Below are 14673 nucleotides of genomic sequence, written 5' to 3' on the forward strand. Positions count from 1 at the left end.
ACAATGATTGTACAATGATTCAACCATGTAGAAGTTTAAAAAGATGAACACAGAACCTCTTTGTTTTGGGGGTGAGTGATTTACGATGGTGATGAGGAGAGTCTTGTGGACCCAGGATTGGGAACTGTTCTCTGCAGCTCTTGCTGAAATCAAGTGGTACATCGTGTGAGCAGCTGCATTGTGCCCTGAGCCCCATCCATTGATCCTACTGCTTCTGGATGAGCAATGTGAAGAGTATAAAGTTACACATCAGCACACACTTTTAAAAATTTATATTTCAGTATACTGAGGCCTAATCTGATTTGTGTTACTTCCAGAGGCATTGGTATTTCCAGACCTAGTGTTCTGCCATCAGTTCCAAAGATTCTGTCTGACTGAACATCTCTGCAGTTACTTTTAGGTGAGGGGTTCTGAGCTCTGAGAGCAGCGCTGGCTGCTGGCACCCAGCAGTGCTTCTGCCTGGGCAGGAAGTAGGGAGGCATTTCTTTTCTCACCCCCACCCCTTGGAAGGAGCCATCCATGCTGCCTTTGGAGCTGCTGCAGGTCACTGGGTGGGAAATGAGAACAGGCTGACAGACCCTACTGTCAGTGTGCATTTCCCTCAGCAGGTCAGGAGAAAATGAAGAACTTTATTCATTGAAATATTTTGGCTTGCAGCCTTTGGCTTCAGATGGGGACCACTCTGAAGGTGGTATAGCTTAATGAACTACTGATTACTGGTTAATTTAGCATCCATAACACACTGTTCTGTCAGGCTGTGCCGTGTCCATTTGCAGTTATTCATTGATTCACGTTCATGTGTGAACAAATGTATTCCATCAAAGACCTATCTGTCTTCCACGCAGCCTTTCAATGTAACAAACAATGGATGCCTTCACTGAATTGAAGACAAGCCCAAGAAATTTCCTACACCACACTGACTTACTAAAATAATTTTATTTGAGATTTTTGTATGATGTGTTGGACTGAGTATTGTTCCAGATCATGGACACAAACCCACATGTGGACCTAAGTCTTCTTTTTTCTCCTTACAAGTGTCTGTATTGATCATCTGTGGCCTGACTACATTGATCATATCACACAGTACCCTATTCCTGTAGCAGTTTGATTAACATCAGCAGGGCTGTATGGAGAAGATACTCAGCTGTGTAAGGAGGTCTGAATCATGTCTCTTTGAATTAAAATCTGCTGTATTCTCTGTAATCTCTCTATGTCAGAACATTTCTTCATGGTAACCCCACCTAACAAAATCTGTCCTTGCTTTGCCCAGACCTGATTCACAGCTGGTGTGAAAGGTGATGCTCAGATTCTCTTGAACCAAAGATCTAGCTCATTACAGACCTACAGTGGATATTAAGCCTGTCTTTACACCTGGACACTGAAATTGAGCAGACTTGAGTAGAGACTGAGTGACTTGGGGCCTATAGTGAGTCATTGTAATGTCATGTGCTGAGAAGCTCCAGGAGAGCTTTGCCACTGACCTTTTGCTTTGTAATGTGTAACAGCAATGGATGGCAGAAAAAGTAAAGGTAAAAAACTTCCTTATTTTGGTGGGGGAGAGGAAGGATTAAAATTGAAGTTTAAGAAAACTAACAGCTATTAAGAGTTAAGCCTTTAAATTGAAGTTACTGTGTTTACCTTATAAAATATTTATATCTATATCTATAGATATATTCTAGTTTAGCTTCTTTATTCAGTTCAGATTTTGTTAAACTTCCAGGGAATTTACACCTACTTTAATATCTTGAGAGCATAGAAACTGTTAGCCAGTTTTGCTAAACACCTGTCACCAATGTCAGTCTGTATTTAGACTGGATGCTCCTGGTTTGTGTAATGCTGTCCCATAGAGCTGAAGTGAAAATGTTGTAATGCTTATGCACTGTGTCAGTGAAATGTGTTTATAAAATGTTCTCTGTCCCTTCATAATGTGTTTTCAATATTTCTGTATGCTTATAAGAATAAATGATGTTGAGAGTTAAATAGATGATTTACTTGGGTAGTATAAATTCAATTAAAATGACGTAAAGTCTTCATCAGTTGTGGTAATTTGTGGGAAATTTATGCAAACTAAGCAAATTCTGTGGGTGAAATGTCCATGTTCATGATTCAGTCTGTGCTGTATATATCCTGTATGAGGAAATGCTGATAGAGACAAGTACATAAGGCTCTGTCAGTTTAAGTCAGAAATTTGTCCAGTGGTTCTTCTTTAGCCCAGGGCACAATTTCACACAGAAGAGTGTGTGAGTGTCTGTGGTAGTACATCTGTCTGGACACAAAGGCTTTTGAATTTAGGTCATGTATTTCTGCGAAGAGCTGCAAGCCCAGTTCTGCATCTGCATCATGAGGTTGTCTTAGGTAGATGACCAAAATCAGAATTTGGTCTAGGCTTAATAATTATTAAAGGAATCAAGTATCTAAGTGAATGTAATTTTACAATTTATTTTCCATTTCACCAAGTTAGAGCCCTTTCTTTTGTGAAGAAAGCAACATTTACCATACAACAATATCCCTGGAAGAGGTGGAGCTGGAGGTAGCTCTGCTGCTGACTGAGGACAGGTAGAGTTGCACATATGAATGTAAGGTATCTCATGTCTTGAGTGCTCCCATGTGGACCACCAACTACACCAGCCAGTACCAAAGTTAGGATGTATTTGATTCCTTACTCCACAAATGGGTCACCCTACAGGACAGGGTCACTGTGTGGCACTGCATTAGTGTCCTTTACCAGGGAGAATCCAGGGTGGGATCATGGCAGGTTGGCTGGAAACTGATGCTAGGCAGGACCACAGAGCATGCACCACATGGAGAAACACAAAATATAGTGAAAACCTTGGTAACAACCAATTTTTTTTCCTTCAATTACCCTTAAATTAATACTACTATTACAAATGATTAAGTAATTGGTTTACTTAATACAGGTTGTACAGTTCAGTTTTTGGAGACACAATCCAGCTTGTGTCTGTAGTACAGCTATTGGAGAAGGGGGAGTTTGAGGCAGCAGAGAACACTTACCATGATGTTCTTAGCTGGAACCAGTTCATAAACCACAGTTGATCCTGAGAAATAGATATTGATTTCTAGAGATAACAGAAATAGGAGTTTGTTTTATTTTATCTGAACCACTTCTGCTTCAAGATGATCATGGATCCAGACCCCAGTTCTTCCCAAAAGCTGAGCTGTAGACTCCTCTAATTAGCTGAGGATAAGCAATACCAACACACTGATAGACTTTCAGCTTTTATGAAGTTTTCTGATTTAGTACTCAAAAACTTTTAAATTTGGGGAAGCATTATGCTCATTTCCTATTTCTCTCTCACCACAGCTGGCTGTTGTACTTAATAAAATTTATATTTTGAGCAACTCATAAAATATAGAATGCCTGAGACTCATTTTGTTCCACTTCAGTCTGACTGGTAAATGTGTGGGATTGTGGTTCCAACTTGACCAGCTTTAGGTGCCACTGGCATCTTCTTTCCACTCCCAAACTTTCCTCTCACTCCCACCCATCCATCATGGTGTGCTGTTCCCTGCTTGTGATGGCACAGCTGCTCAGGGACCCTTGACCTGATCTGGCATGGGAAACCCACCAGGTCAAATGTTCCCTTGTTAAAATACAGGTGCCTTCCCACAATGCTTTTTTTTTCTGAAGCTCACACAAATTCGTCTATCTGACTCACATGGTTCTGCCCATAATGTTGAGCCAGGGCTAAGGAAGTGGACAAAACCCACAAGGAAGTGGTAACAAAGCCATAAGCTGAGCATTGTGACCCAAGACAATGAACTGTGAGTGAGCAGCCTTGGTGTGCAGTTGGCAGCATCTGTCACGGCTCACCAGCTCAGTGGTGGCTGTGTGTGTGTGTGTGGCAGTGCCTGGCACCCCCTGCCCTCCTCCCTGCCTCCATGGGTGACAGTGGCCACACGTCCTCCCAGGGATGGGGACACTGCCATGGCAGGGCACTGCTGGGCTCCCCCAAACTGAGGGCTCCTTGCAGTTATCAGCCCAGGCCTTGCTGCCTCACAAGATGCCAAAGTCAGGTTAAGTAAAACTCTCCTGGCATGGCCCAACTCAGGAACATGGATATTTAATGTGTTTTCTGAAGTACCCTTTTGCTACTGTGTCTTAAGGTTGAAAAAAGATGAGAAAGGCTTCCTGGCTGAACATAATCATGTAGCTTCTTTGTGTTTCATCAGCTTTTTCTAAATGCAGTGTTCTTGGCTAGGGTCAGTGGCTTTGTAAAAATGGGAATGATAGGATTGTTTAGAAAGGAGTTAACAGCTCTCACTAATGAAACCAACAGAATGAAATCTCAGATCAGTTGGAACTTGTAATGCTGCACATAAATACATTTTTGTACACAAATCTTCTTTTAAAACTCCTTGCTAAGATTAAAAAGATGTTGCTTAAATTAAAAATTATATCAGTTTTGCACTGAAACCATTTGTTGCAGACAATGATTTAAATTTGCACATCATGCACAATAAGGGTACATATGAAAGTTTTTTGCCAAAGAAATTTTGATGCTTAAGACGCTGTGGCAGACACAACTTCTCTTTTCTTTATCTTTCAGGAAAACTAATTTCCTGTCAATCTGTGCTAGACTCAGAGGGTGGGAGTTTTTGCAAACACAGGCATTTGCAAATACAGGTTACTCTAAAAACAAGTTAGAAATGATAGTTCTGTACACTTTGAAGAACCATACTGACTGGGAACAGTGCAGCTTCTCAGATACAAAAGTTCTATTCTTCTAAAAGCCTGAGGAAAAACAATGCTGTGGCACATTGCTTAATGGATTTAAAGCCCCTGAGTTGTTCTCACTCAGCCATGGCACTGTGTGCCTTCCATAGCATGAGGCAGTAAGGAGCAGCTAGAGGTCCCATTAGGAAAAAGGGGACAATTCCTCCAGTGGCTTCCCAAATTAAGCTTGTTTTAACTTTGAGAGTTAACTTTGCTGCTTTTAATACTTACAACAGATCAGATTATCCCTTGAATGTCAACACAGTAATTCAATGGCAGCATTTTTCTGATTCAAGGAATATCTTGTTTAAGCTGTAATAAGAAAACAAGGGGATGTGTGAATATGTGTCGATATCCATAGATATCCACATGCACATGAAAATGAGACTGTGCATGTTCATACTGTACTTCATGTGCCTGTGAGCTCTACTCAGCAGCAGCAGAACAGTTCTGAGGGGTGTGAGACTTTGTTTTCTCCCTGACAGGAGCAAGCTTGGAGCAGTTGCATAACCTTATAGCCTGTCATGCATGGCCTGTGCTGCTGCACAGATTATGTCTATTATGTAACCCTTTTACACAGGAAGCTAACAGCATCTAACAAGCTAAAAATTAGCAGACTTCTATAATTTCAAACAACAGTATTTTAAACTTCACTTATGTGGTTGCTTTTGTTTCAACATTAAATCTGGCCTTTTCAAAAATTTTATTGATTTTTTGACTAGGGTGATATTTTAACACACTGGCAGCCTGTTTTCTCAGAGAAAGTCAGAGCTCCTTTGTCATTTTCCCATTACAACAAAAACTTCCCTAGCTTTTATTTAAGGTGCTCTCCAATGTCTATGAAAACAAAGCAGCCTAGTGCATCAGTCCTGCTTTTTTTCCTCAGACAGTCAAGAAGTCTCATATTTGTGGGCAATTTTTTGGAAAAATTATGTTTGTTTTTATGGTAGTAATAACCTTCTCAGTCAATTAGACAGCAGATTATTAAAAGCATTTATTGTATTGCTCCTTCCAAAGCTGAGTTTGCTTGGTAGAACTAAAAGCATTTAGTTTTCCCCTCTGCTGAAGGTGCTTCTTGCCTTGGCTTTGTGTCCCACATCCCTGTGTGCTATGGAAACCCTGCAGGGCTGACACCTCCCTCCTGGACAGCAGTATGGTCAGTGGCTCATGGACACAGAGCACAGCTGGGTTTCTCAGCTGACACTTGCATTCACCTTGTGTTGCTTCCCTTGTCCTCCACGTGTGGCTGTGCTTGCCTGTCCCCATCATGAGAAGGAGTGAGCATTTTAATGCCCAGGGAATTGCATTTTAATGCCCTGAGCATTTTAGTGCCCAGGGAATCTGCCTCTCCATTTCTGCACGTGGCTCCCAGTGGGAGTGTTTAAAAGGCTCATGCCAGGTATTGCCTCCCCCTTGCTGGGCTGTCTGAGCTCCGTGGCACTGAGCTAAGACACCCAAAGCACTGGCAGGGCACTTTGACACAGGATTGCCCTATATGGGAGACCAAAGGCCCTGCTGATGACTCTGATCTTCCTCCAGTGGGACCCAGGGGTGGGGGAACACTTCTCCCAGGCAAGATGCAAGCTGGCTTTGGGAGGGACAGGACAGAGGCAGGGCCAGTGCAGGCCACTCACTGCTCTGTCAAAGGTGCTTCTCAAGCTTCGGAAAACTGAGTTGGGCTCAAAGATCCCACAGAGACCTCGAGTACCTACAATGGACAATGATGCTCTTTGCATGGGATTAATTAATACAAGCATGAACTGAAGTCCTTTGGAAGCTTTGGATTGCTCCTTGGACAAGTATTCTTTTCTTAAGTGTCAGCATCAAACTTCATGGTGTGGAATTAGGGCAATTTTCCTAAATCTGGAAGTATGGAGGAATGACACAAATTCTCCCTGGGCCTCCATAGGAATTCAGGTACTGATACACCTTAATTTAGAAGGGGTAATGATGTGTAAGCACCATTATTGTATTTATCTCAGCAGCCATTCACAGGTCAGAGCATACTTGGATTAAAAACCAATAATAAGCCAACCTGATTTCACTGCAGATGCTAATTTGAATGGTAGAGCTACTTCACTTTTCATATTAACCTCACCAGAAAAAAAATCTCCTAATTTTGTTTTGCTTTCTCCACTCTTAAAGGGGCATAACCTCATCTGCTGTAAGACAGTTTATCATCATAGACTTGCAGTAGCTGAAAAGCAGGCATGAAATATTCAAGTTTGCTTTGTTCACCTTGGAATTTTCCTTTTAGACAGGTGTTAGCCCATTAGTTCCCAGCACCCACCAGCTGCTATAAGGACTGTCAGCAGCAGTTCCTTGGAATATCCCCTCTGTGCTCCATGCAGCAAGCCAGCAGGTCCTGAGACAGCTGATGAGAGCTGGGTGAAAAGGCACTGCAGGGGCATGGCCACTGAGAGAGGCTCATTAGGTTGGTTCAAAGTCTCCATCCATACATGAGGCTTACCCAGGTTTACATGAACCCTGGCTTAAAATAACTGCAATAATCCCTTAGACTGATAACACTGAATTGTTGCATTTTCTGAAACACTAACATTTAGCTCTAATCTAATGCTCAGCTGCTGGGGACGAAAAACTCAACATTTTGTTGTTATTGTGTTACAGCTATTCTGTAGAAGTAGGAAGAGAGGAATGTCACCCCTATCTGCTGGCTCGGTGCAAGCTGTAATCATTCTGCTGAGTGTGTGGGTGCTTGTTCTGCTCAGTTTGGGGCTGATCTTACCCTGCTTCAAATACACAGCAACTCTGCTGGACTCCAGGAAGGGTGGTGGGAGGAAAGTCAGCTCCTTTCTGCTGCACAGGGCTAACCTTCTGTTTAATTTCTATGTTTGGAACATTGAGCATCACTGGTTTAATTTTCATTTAGGATTTACCTTACAATTGCATCAGGAAAGTGGGCAGAGGGGAAAGCTGCTTCTCAAAAGAAATAATTCAGCACTATTTTAAATGCTATGAGCTGTAGGAGAGGCTAAGGGAGAGTCCAAGCAGTTCTGATGCTTTTAAATGGACATTTTTCATAAGGCAGCCTGAACTCAGGTGGCTGACTAGGTTGGATTGTTGTCCTCTGAGCACATGGCCCATCTCCCACTCTTTGCAGTGTGGGTATTTTGAGCTGCAGGTAAATGAACAGGAGACCTGGGCATGCTGGCAGCCAGCTGGAGCCCACTCCTGAACAGAGCTTTTGTCTTGAGGCGCTGATATACCCTCAAAGAATATGAAACTTCTTGCTGTGCACTTGCTGAAATCCATACAATTTTTAATATGCTGTACCCCCTGAAGACAACTGAGTAGCAATTGCAGCCCAGTCAGGCTGCTTTAGAACTCAGGCCACTGTGCTGACTCTATAGTGTAAGCATGCAAAATATCGCCCCTGGTGTAAAAGGTTACCATCTTTGGAAAAGGCAGGTCCTGGAAAACCTCTGGGCTTAAAACAGGTGTAAAATTGTGCTATTGACCACTGAGAATCTTGTAAGACTGGACAGGGGCCAAAGAGGCTTTGTGATTATTTCAGTGTATGCAGAAAATGACCCAGTCACTGGCACCAAGAGCATGAGGAAAGTGCAAGCTAAGCAGAAGGACTGCTTCTATGGATGTTTCATTAAATCCATCCATCAAACCCTCTGCCTTTTGCTAGGACTAAGCATGAGTCTAATCTCCCAGGCTGGACCACTGTCAGGTGCAATTGTCTGCAGATGAGAGACATTTATGCAGCAGGAAATGGGGACATTTTTAGATTCAAAAGTCCAGTTATCTAGTAGGCCACCAGAATGCATTTATTCTCATGTAAATAACAGGAAAAATTCACTACAGTAGCAGAAGGAGCTGAGATGATAGAGGCCAAATGATTGTCCTGATGAGCCCAACACACAGCTGTAGCTTGTCTGCTAAAAAGTGATCTCTCTCCAAAATTGCCTTCCAGTATTTCAGCATTTTAACATTTGATAAATTTTTCAACTCATTTCTTACAGTGCTAGGGAAATAGCTCTATTGTATCAGATTCATACTTTAATTTGTAGCATTTTGAGGAGGCCTTGCCCTAATTTTGAAATGTCCCTCAGCAGTTAATGCTGCTCAGGTTTTCTAGCACCTTCACCAGGATCAGTGAAGGACTGTACCAAAAGAGTTTGAATCTTGGCTATAGTCAGCCACTAGTGTCACTGGGTCACAAAAATGAGGTCCATTTTTATTATCCTTTATTATTATTATTATTATTATTATTATTATTATTATTATTATTATTTTTCATTTTTATTATCCGTTATGCTGCATATCCCACCCCCTGCATTTACTAGAATAAGAGAGATACTCTGCAGAATACCAGTGAGGCAAATGCCTGCAGGTTGCCTTGCTCTAGTAAGCCCCCATGCATGAGGAAGGGCAGAGAGAGCAGCAGGGCATCCTGCCATGCCCCCCTGAGCCTGCTGCAGGCTCTGTGGCTCTCAAGGTCATTTCCTTTGCCACCAGCCCCCGAGCACATTGCCACCAAATCTGGGTCCAGCACAGACAGCAAAATTCTCTGCTGACAGCATGACTTCCACTGGAAAAAAACTCATTCCATCCTCAGACTTCTGAGTGTATCAACTTCAGCTTTGCTGATAAAAAGTCAACAAAAGGATTATTCTGTAAAAATCCAGGGATTTTGTTGGATCTCTGTGGGTGTGAAAATTCTTCTTTCAGAAAACATTCCTGTCTTTGATAAGAGCATTTGGCAACTGGCTTGTCTGTTGAGACAGCCTGGTTTAAGTCCACCAAGGCTGTGCTGTTTCAATGTCATATTGTTGTAGAAAGGAGAAAATATCATTGTGCTTATTCTTAATTTTTGTAATCTCTTGATATGAATAGTGTAACATCACTGGAGTAGATTTTCTGTTACAAGATAGATAACAAAGCTTGAGAATGAATTCCTGTGTTCTAGATTAATTTGGGGACAGACATAGAGTTTATATAAACTGATGAATGTTTTGTCATTTTCTTATCATTCTTTCAGCTATTTTTTACAGCATTATCTTTTGTTTTGTTTCAAGTACTTCTCTCTATGGGTCTTCATTGCAGAACTGCCTTTTAAAAACTTTTAAATCAGCTGATTTTGCTTAGTCTTAGCTGGACCTGTTTGTTGCCTAGTAAAGACACACAGTTTCTACTTTCTCTGCATTGGAAATTGCTGTTCATTCTGCATTTTCACTATCAGCTGCATGCCAAGATGGGCTGCCTCTGTGTTCCCCTTGCCAAAGGAAAATCTAGTTAGCAGAAAGGGAATGCCCACTATGATAGATACAAGTGAAAGAAATGCCAAGCAAAAAGAGGAGGGTAACTTTTTAGCAGTCCTGCACAACTGGAAGCAACTTTGAAAAGTCTGGGGAAAGGGAAAAATATTGAGCAGAGCTTGGGCACATCCTTTCTGCATGTTGCAAACAAGAGACTGTTCTCACATGCAGCATGTGAGTGTGTTGGGGTTAATGTATCAAATGGAATAAAATAGAAGCCAGAAGTCAATGATTTGCCATGACACTGAATAAAAAAGAGCAACCAATTCCCCCTTAACAATAGAGCTCCTACAAATATCCTTCTGTGCTAAGTTACCCAGGAAGGGTTTCTCTCAGGGGTCAAGGTGGTCTGACACTTTGCAGTCTCCAGTGACCCATAATGATATTGTGGTTGTTATGCTGTTGCTGCTGCTGCTGTTAGTTTTATTATTATTATTTTCTTCAGCTTGCTGATACTTTGCCATGCGCCAGCTCAGAAGACTTTGGAGCAGCAAATCAGTATATTCAGCATGAAGTAAAGCTCAGTGCTAACTGCACCCCAGTCCTGCCTGAGGGGACGTGTGCGGACCCACAGTGTGGGAGAGCTGAGCCTCCCCACTTCCCACTGGCAGGCAGATCCCAGGAGGTGCAGCCTGTGGAGAGCCCCATGGGTTTTGGGGAGATGCCAAGGGGTGGCCTAGGGCATGGCTGCCTGCCAGTGCAGGGGTCCTGCCTGGGAAGTGCTCCCTGGAATCAGACAGAACCCACCTGAGGATGTGCTCAGCACAGGGTGACACTCCCCGGGCCAGGCTGTTACAAACAAGAAAGCAGAGGGTGGCATCACAGGGAAACTCGCTGCAGTTTAGAATCACAGTGTGAAAAACAAGCAATTGTAGGGATTTGCTGCCCTCTGGCAGGATTTTTTTACAGCTCAGATTTCCTGTGAACTGCAAGAGCAGTGCTCAGCAATAGTGCCCCAGCACAGCAAGGTCTGCATTTTCCATTTGGTTTTTTGCCAAAGCTGCTGACCAGCAGTGCTGCAGCCTCCACGGAACCCCCCTGGAAAGCCAGGAGTGCATGGTGATCCCAGGGGTGGGCTGGTGTAAGGAGCTGGGCTGCTGGGCTGGCAGCAGGTCCCTTCCCTTTTCTCCATCTCTCTGCAGCTATGGGGCAGCCTAACTCTCTAAAAGTCCTTTTGTTATTGTCCCCTCAAAAAAGCAAACTCATCATCTTCCAGTTCTGGCTGTGCAGCCTTTAGATGAGAAATTCAGTTTGGCCTCCCTCTAATGCTGACAAGCCCTGAGTGGCTTTGCCAGGTTTGAGTTCTAGTATATGTTTTCTGTGAGATAATCAGACTAATTTTCTTTAACACCATTTTCTAAAAGGCTCAGCAATGCTGCTATGACACCTGTGGGCATCTGGGTACTGAGTTTGAAAACCTGGGTTTTCTGTGTAACAGGAGTCTCATGGGGTGAGGCTCTCTGACAAAACCTTGAGTTCTGCAGCCTCTGCCCATCCTGCACTGCTCCTGTGCACGGGCTGCCTATCAGCTGGAGCAGCAGGCACACCTTGTGTGCTGTAAAACAATCTGGTGCCTCAGACTGTCAGAAGATTATATCCTAAAAGCATCAAAGGCTTATTAAAAATACCTAGTTTGGTTCTTTTGACAGAAGGGAAGGAGAGCGTAGCTACACCATTCCCAGCAGTGCATATGTAACAGCCTGCCTGCCCATATCCCACCATGGTCCTCACCTCCAGCAGGTCACAATCCCAGGAGAAATAAAAAAGTAGGCTAGGACTGAGAAAGAAGAACAACAATTGAGCTCAAATACAAATCCATGATGGTTGGTTATATAGCTCTGCGGGATTTTCCCAGGGTTTTGAATGCAGGGGACATCTTAGACCTGGAAAATGATACAACTCTCTCTCTCTTACATATAAATATGTAGATTTTGCTGTAGGGACCCCTTCTCAAAATGCTACAAATTAAAGTATGAATCTGATTAATGATGCTGCCCACAGTAGTGGCACAGGCCTTAGGTCCAAAGTCCACATTGCACACTGCAGTGCTGTGCAGATATCACCACAGGCTCTGGAAGGCACTAGCTGCATGTGATAGTGGAGGCAGGCTAATAAATAGCTCAGGACAAGTGTTCGTGTATCTGCTTTATTGCTATCAAGGGTTTGAACTTGGATCCCTTTATGGTACTTTACAATGACAATAAATATGTGTGCTTGTTTAGAGCTGTTTGGAGTATCTCTGGCTGGCATTGCACAGACAGGCCAGGGATGGTCATGAAATTGTGTAGATGGTGATAAAAGCCAAGGTTTGATTTCAGAGTCACTCTGGTGGTTATTTAGAAAGCTTGAATAATAAGGAAACCATGTCTTCATCAGGCTTTCCACTGCAACAGCCACAGCCACTAAGATATCCTGGAGCCCACTGAAATGATGCCAACACCCTCAGTGAATTGATGAGAAAAGTAACTGCAGTAGGATGGCTTCCAGACTTACAGCAACTTACTTTGGCTGGGCATTTCCCCCTTTGTTTGGGTTAGATTGTGCTCACCTTGTTTCTTTGGTGTTAGCATGGTAGATTAGCCTTAGAATTTGCTGATACCAATTCATATATTTATACATGGAATCAACACTAATAGCTTTTCTGTTATGTTTTACAGACAGACTGGGAGATCTGCCCAATGCCATCTCTTAAGTTGAGAAAGTGCTTCCTGGAAATGGAACACAGTTATGCATTGTTCACCTTTCAGCCCCTGGCATGGCTGCACATGCCACTCATCTGGACTTCTCTTGCTTGGAAGTCAGCCTGACCACCAGCATGGGAGAGAAAGCCTGTCAAGGCTCCTGGAATGCCTGACAGAACTGTGCTTCCTGAGGTACTGTGTACTAAACCTGAAAATGTTCTATATTTGCCCCGGCTAAGGCAAAAGGGCAGGCACATCACAGGAAATCCATGTTAATGGTGGCATACCCTAAAACTTCAGTTTTCAAACCCATCCAGAAAACAAAGGCATGGCATTAACTATTAGATCCCAGCTGAGGTCTTCACTGGGGTGGCTGTCACAGGTTGCTCACACTGGAGAGCTCAGTGGGCCTGCAACTATGTGTGGTGCAAATGATATCTACAGTGTGGAAGCGAAGGGAGACGACCCATCCTTTGATCAGCATCGAACTCCGATTTATTCATCCACCATGCACATTTTACGACAGTGTTAATTAAGTTCATACATATTGCAAAACCTGAGCTCATCATTGGTTACAGATTAAACATCAACCCCTCCTTTTGTTTTCAATACCTGTGGTTTGTTATTGGGACCAAGACTTGTTTTTTCTCATCCTGTTATGAACGGTTCTCAAGGCCTCCATGTTTGTCACTTTTGCTTTCCCATAACTTATCTAAGGACAAGATATTTACTTGTTATCAAAAAACAACCTGAGAACTTCTGCTGTTTACATAAACGTGCCTGAGAATTTTGTTGTTTACAGGAACAGGCTTTGAGAATTTGCTCCTCACAGCTGCCTTTTACTTTTCCATCAGCTGTATATGATTATGGCATGTCTGAACAAAACTCTATAAGCCATTTCTGAGCAAAATTCTCCAACACTACAGAAAGTCCATGAAACTCATGACTGAAATGGAAGGGAACATTTCAGCAAATGATGTTGGATGTTATCAATTCCCTTTGAAGAAAGTGCAAAAAGTTTTATGAAGGAAAAAATTACTTTAGGAATGGAAAGCAAGCCAAAGGGCCTGTGGGAACACTACTTATACCCTGACTGCCATAATTACGGTTTCCATGATTAGAACTACACTGGTTTCTGCCCAAAGAGTGAAGTTTTGAGGAACAATGAATTTTTCTGTCTCTGGAATAGCTTTGAAGCCCATATCTTTCCATTGACATTTAGAAACCTCTTGGAAACAGTCAAAAACATTTTCTACTTTTCTCAGTTTAGGTTGAATGAATCCATAGGGATTTCCTCCATGGCACCCCAAGATTATGCTTTGCCTGTATTTGTGTATACCTGACTAGGCTGTCGAGAGGAGCCTTTATTATTTTTGTCTCTCAGAAGTTTTTGCTGGAACAATGTAGGCTGCATTTATCCTTTAACCATTCTTGCAGATGGTGCATCAGGATGGAAAACCTCCTACTTGGGCCAGCTCTGATGGTTCGTGCTAATCATCCACATGCTTCAAAGAGCGCAATGTTCTGAAGAAAAAAACACAACCCTGAATATTTTTTTTCCTTTTTTTCTGCTTTAATTCCTAACTAGGGTGTACTCAAGCAAGGCTGTACTCAATTATTTGAATGGATTAAAAGGAGCTCAGAAATTTGGTGTAGTACATAGGAGGCTGTTAATACATTAATCCTCCCTCAGGTATTTCTGTTCAGGGATGCAATAACTAATCCCCAGATATCTGCCCTTTTTTTAGAAGGGAAACTGGAGCAGAAATGTTAGCAACTTTTTCTGTGTACATAAGAATGGAAAAATGGAACCAACAGTCTTTCTGCATGCCTCCACCTCAAAGCCATATAATTTAGTCCTGTAATACCTGTGTTGGTCCAGGCTCCAGAACAGAGGAGTACTGGTCACATCATCTGAACACATACAAACATACACATAACAGTATTTTTGAGATAAGTCTATTACCCT

General features: G+C 42.6%; 1 pseudogene; it reads left to right on the top strand.

The window, feature by feature from the left end:
• Nucleotides 1-85: 85 nt before the first annotated feature.
• Nucleotides 86-14185, top strand: LOC134418030 (hyaluronidase-4-like; annotated as a pseudogene).
• Nucleotides 14186-14673: the final 488 nt, after the last annotated feature.

The sequence above is a fragment of the Melospiza melodia genome, chromosome 4 (assembly GCF_035770615.1).
Source record: "Melospiza melodia melodia isolate bMelMel2 chromosome 4, bMelMel2.pri, whole genome shotgun sequence".
Classification (NCBI taxonomy): Eukaryota; Metazoa; Chordata; class Aves; order Passeriformes; family Passerellidae; genus Melospiza; species Melospiza melodia.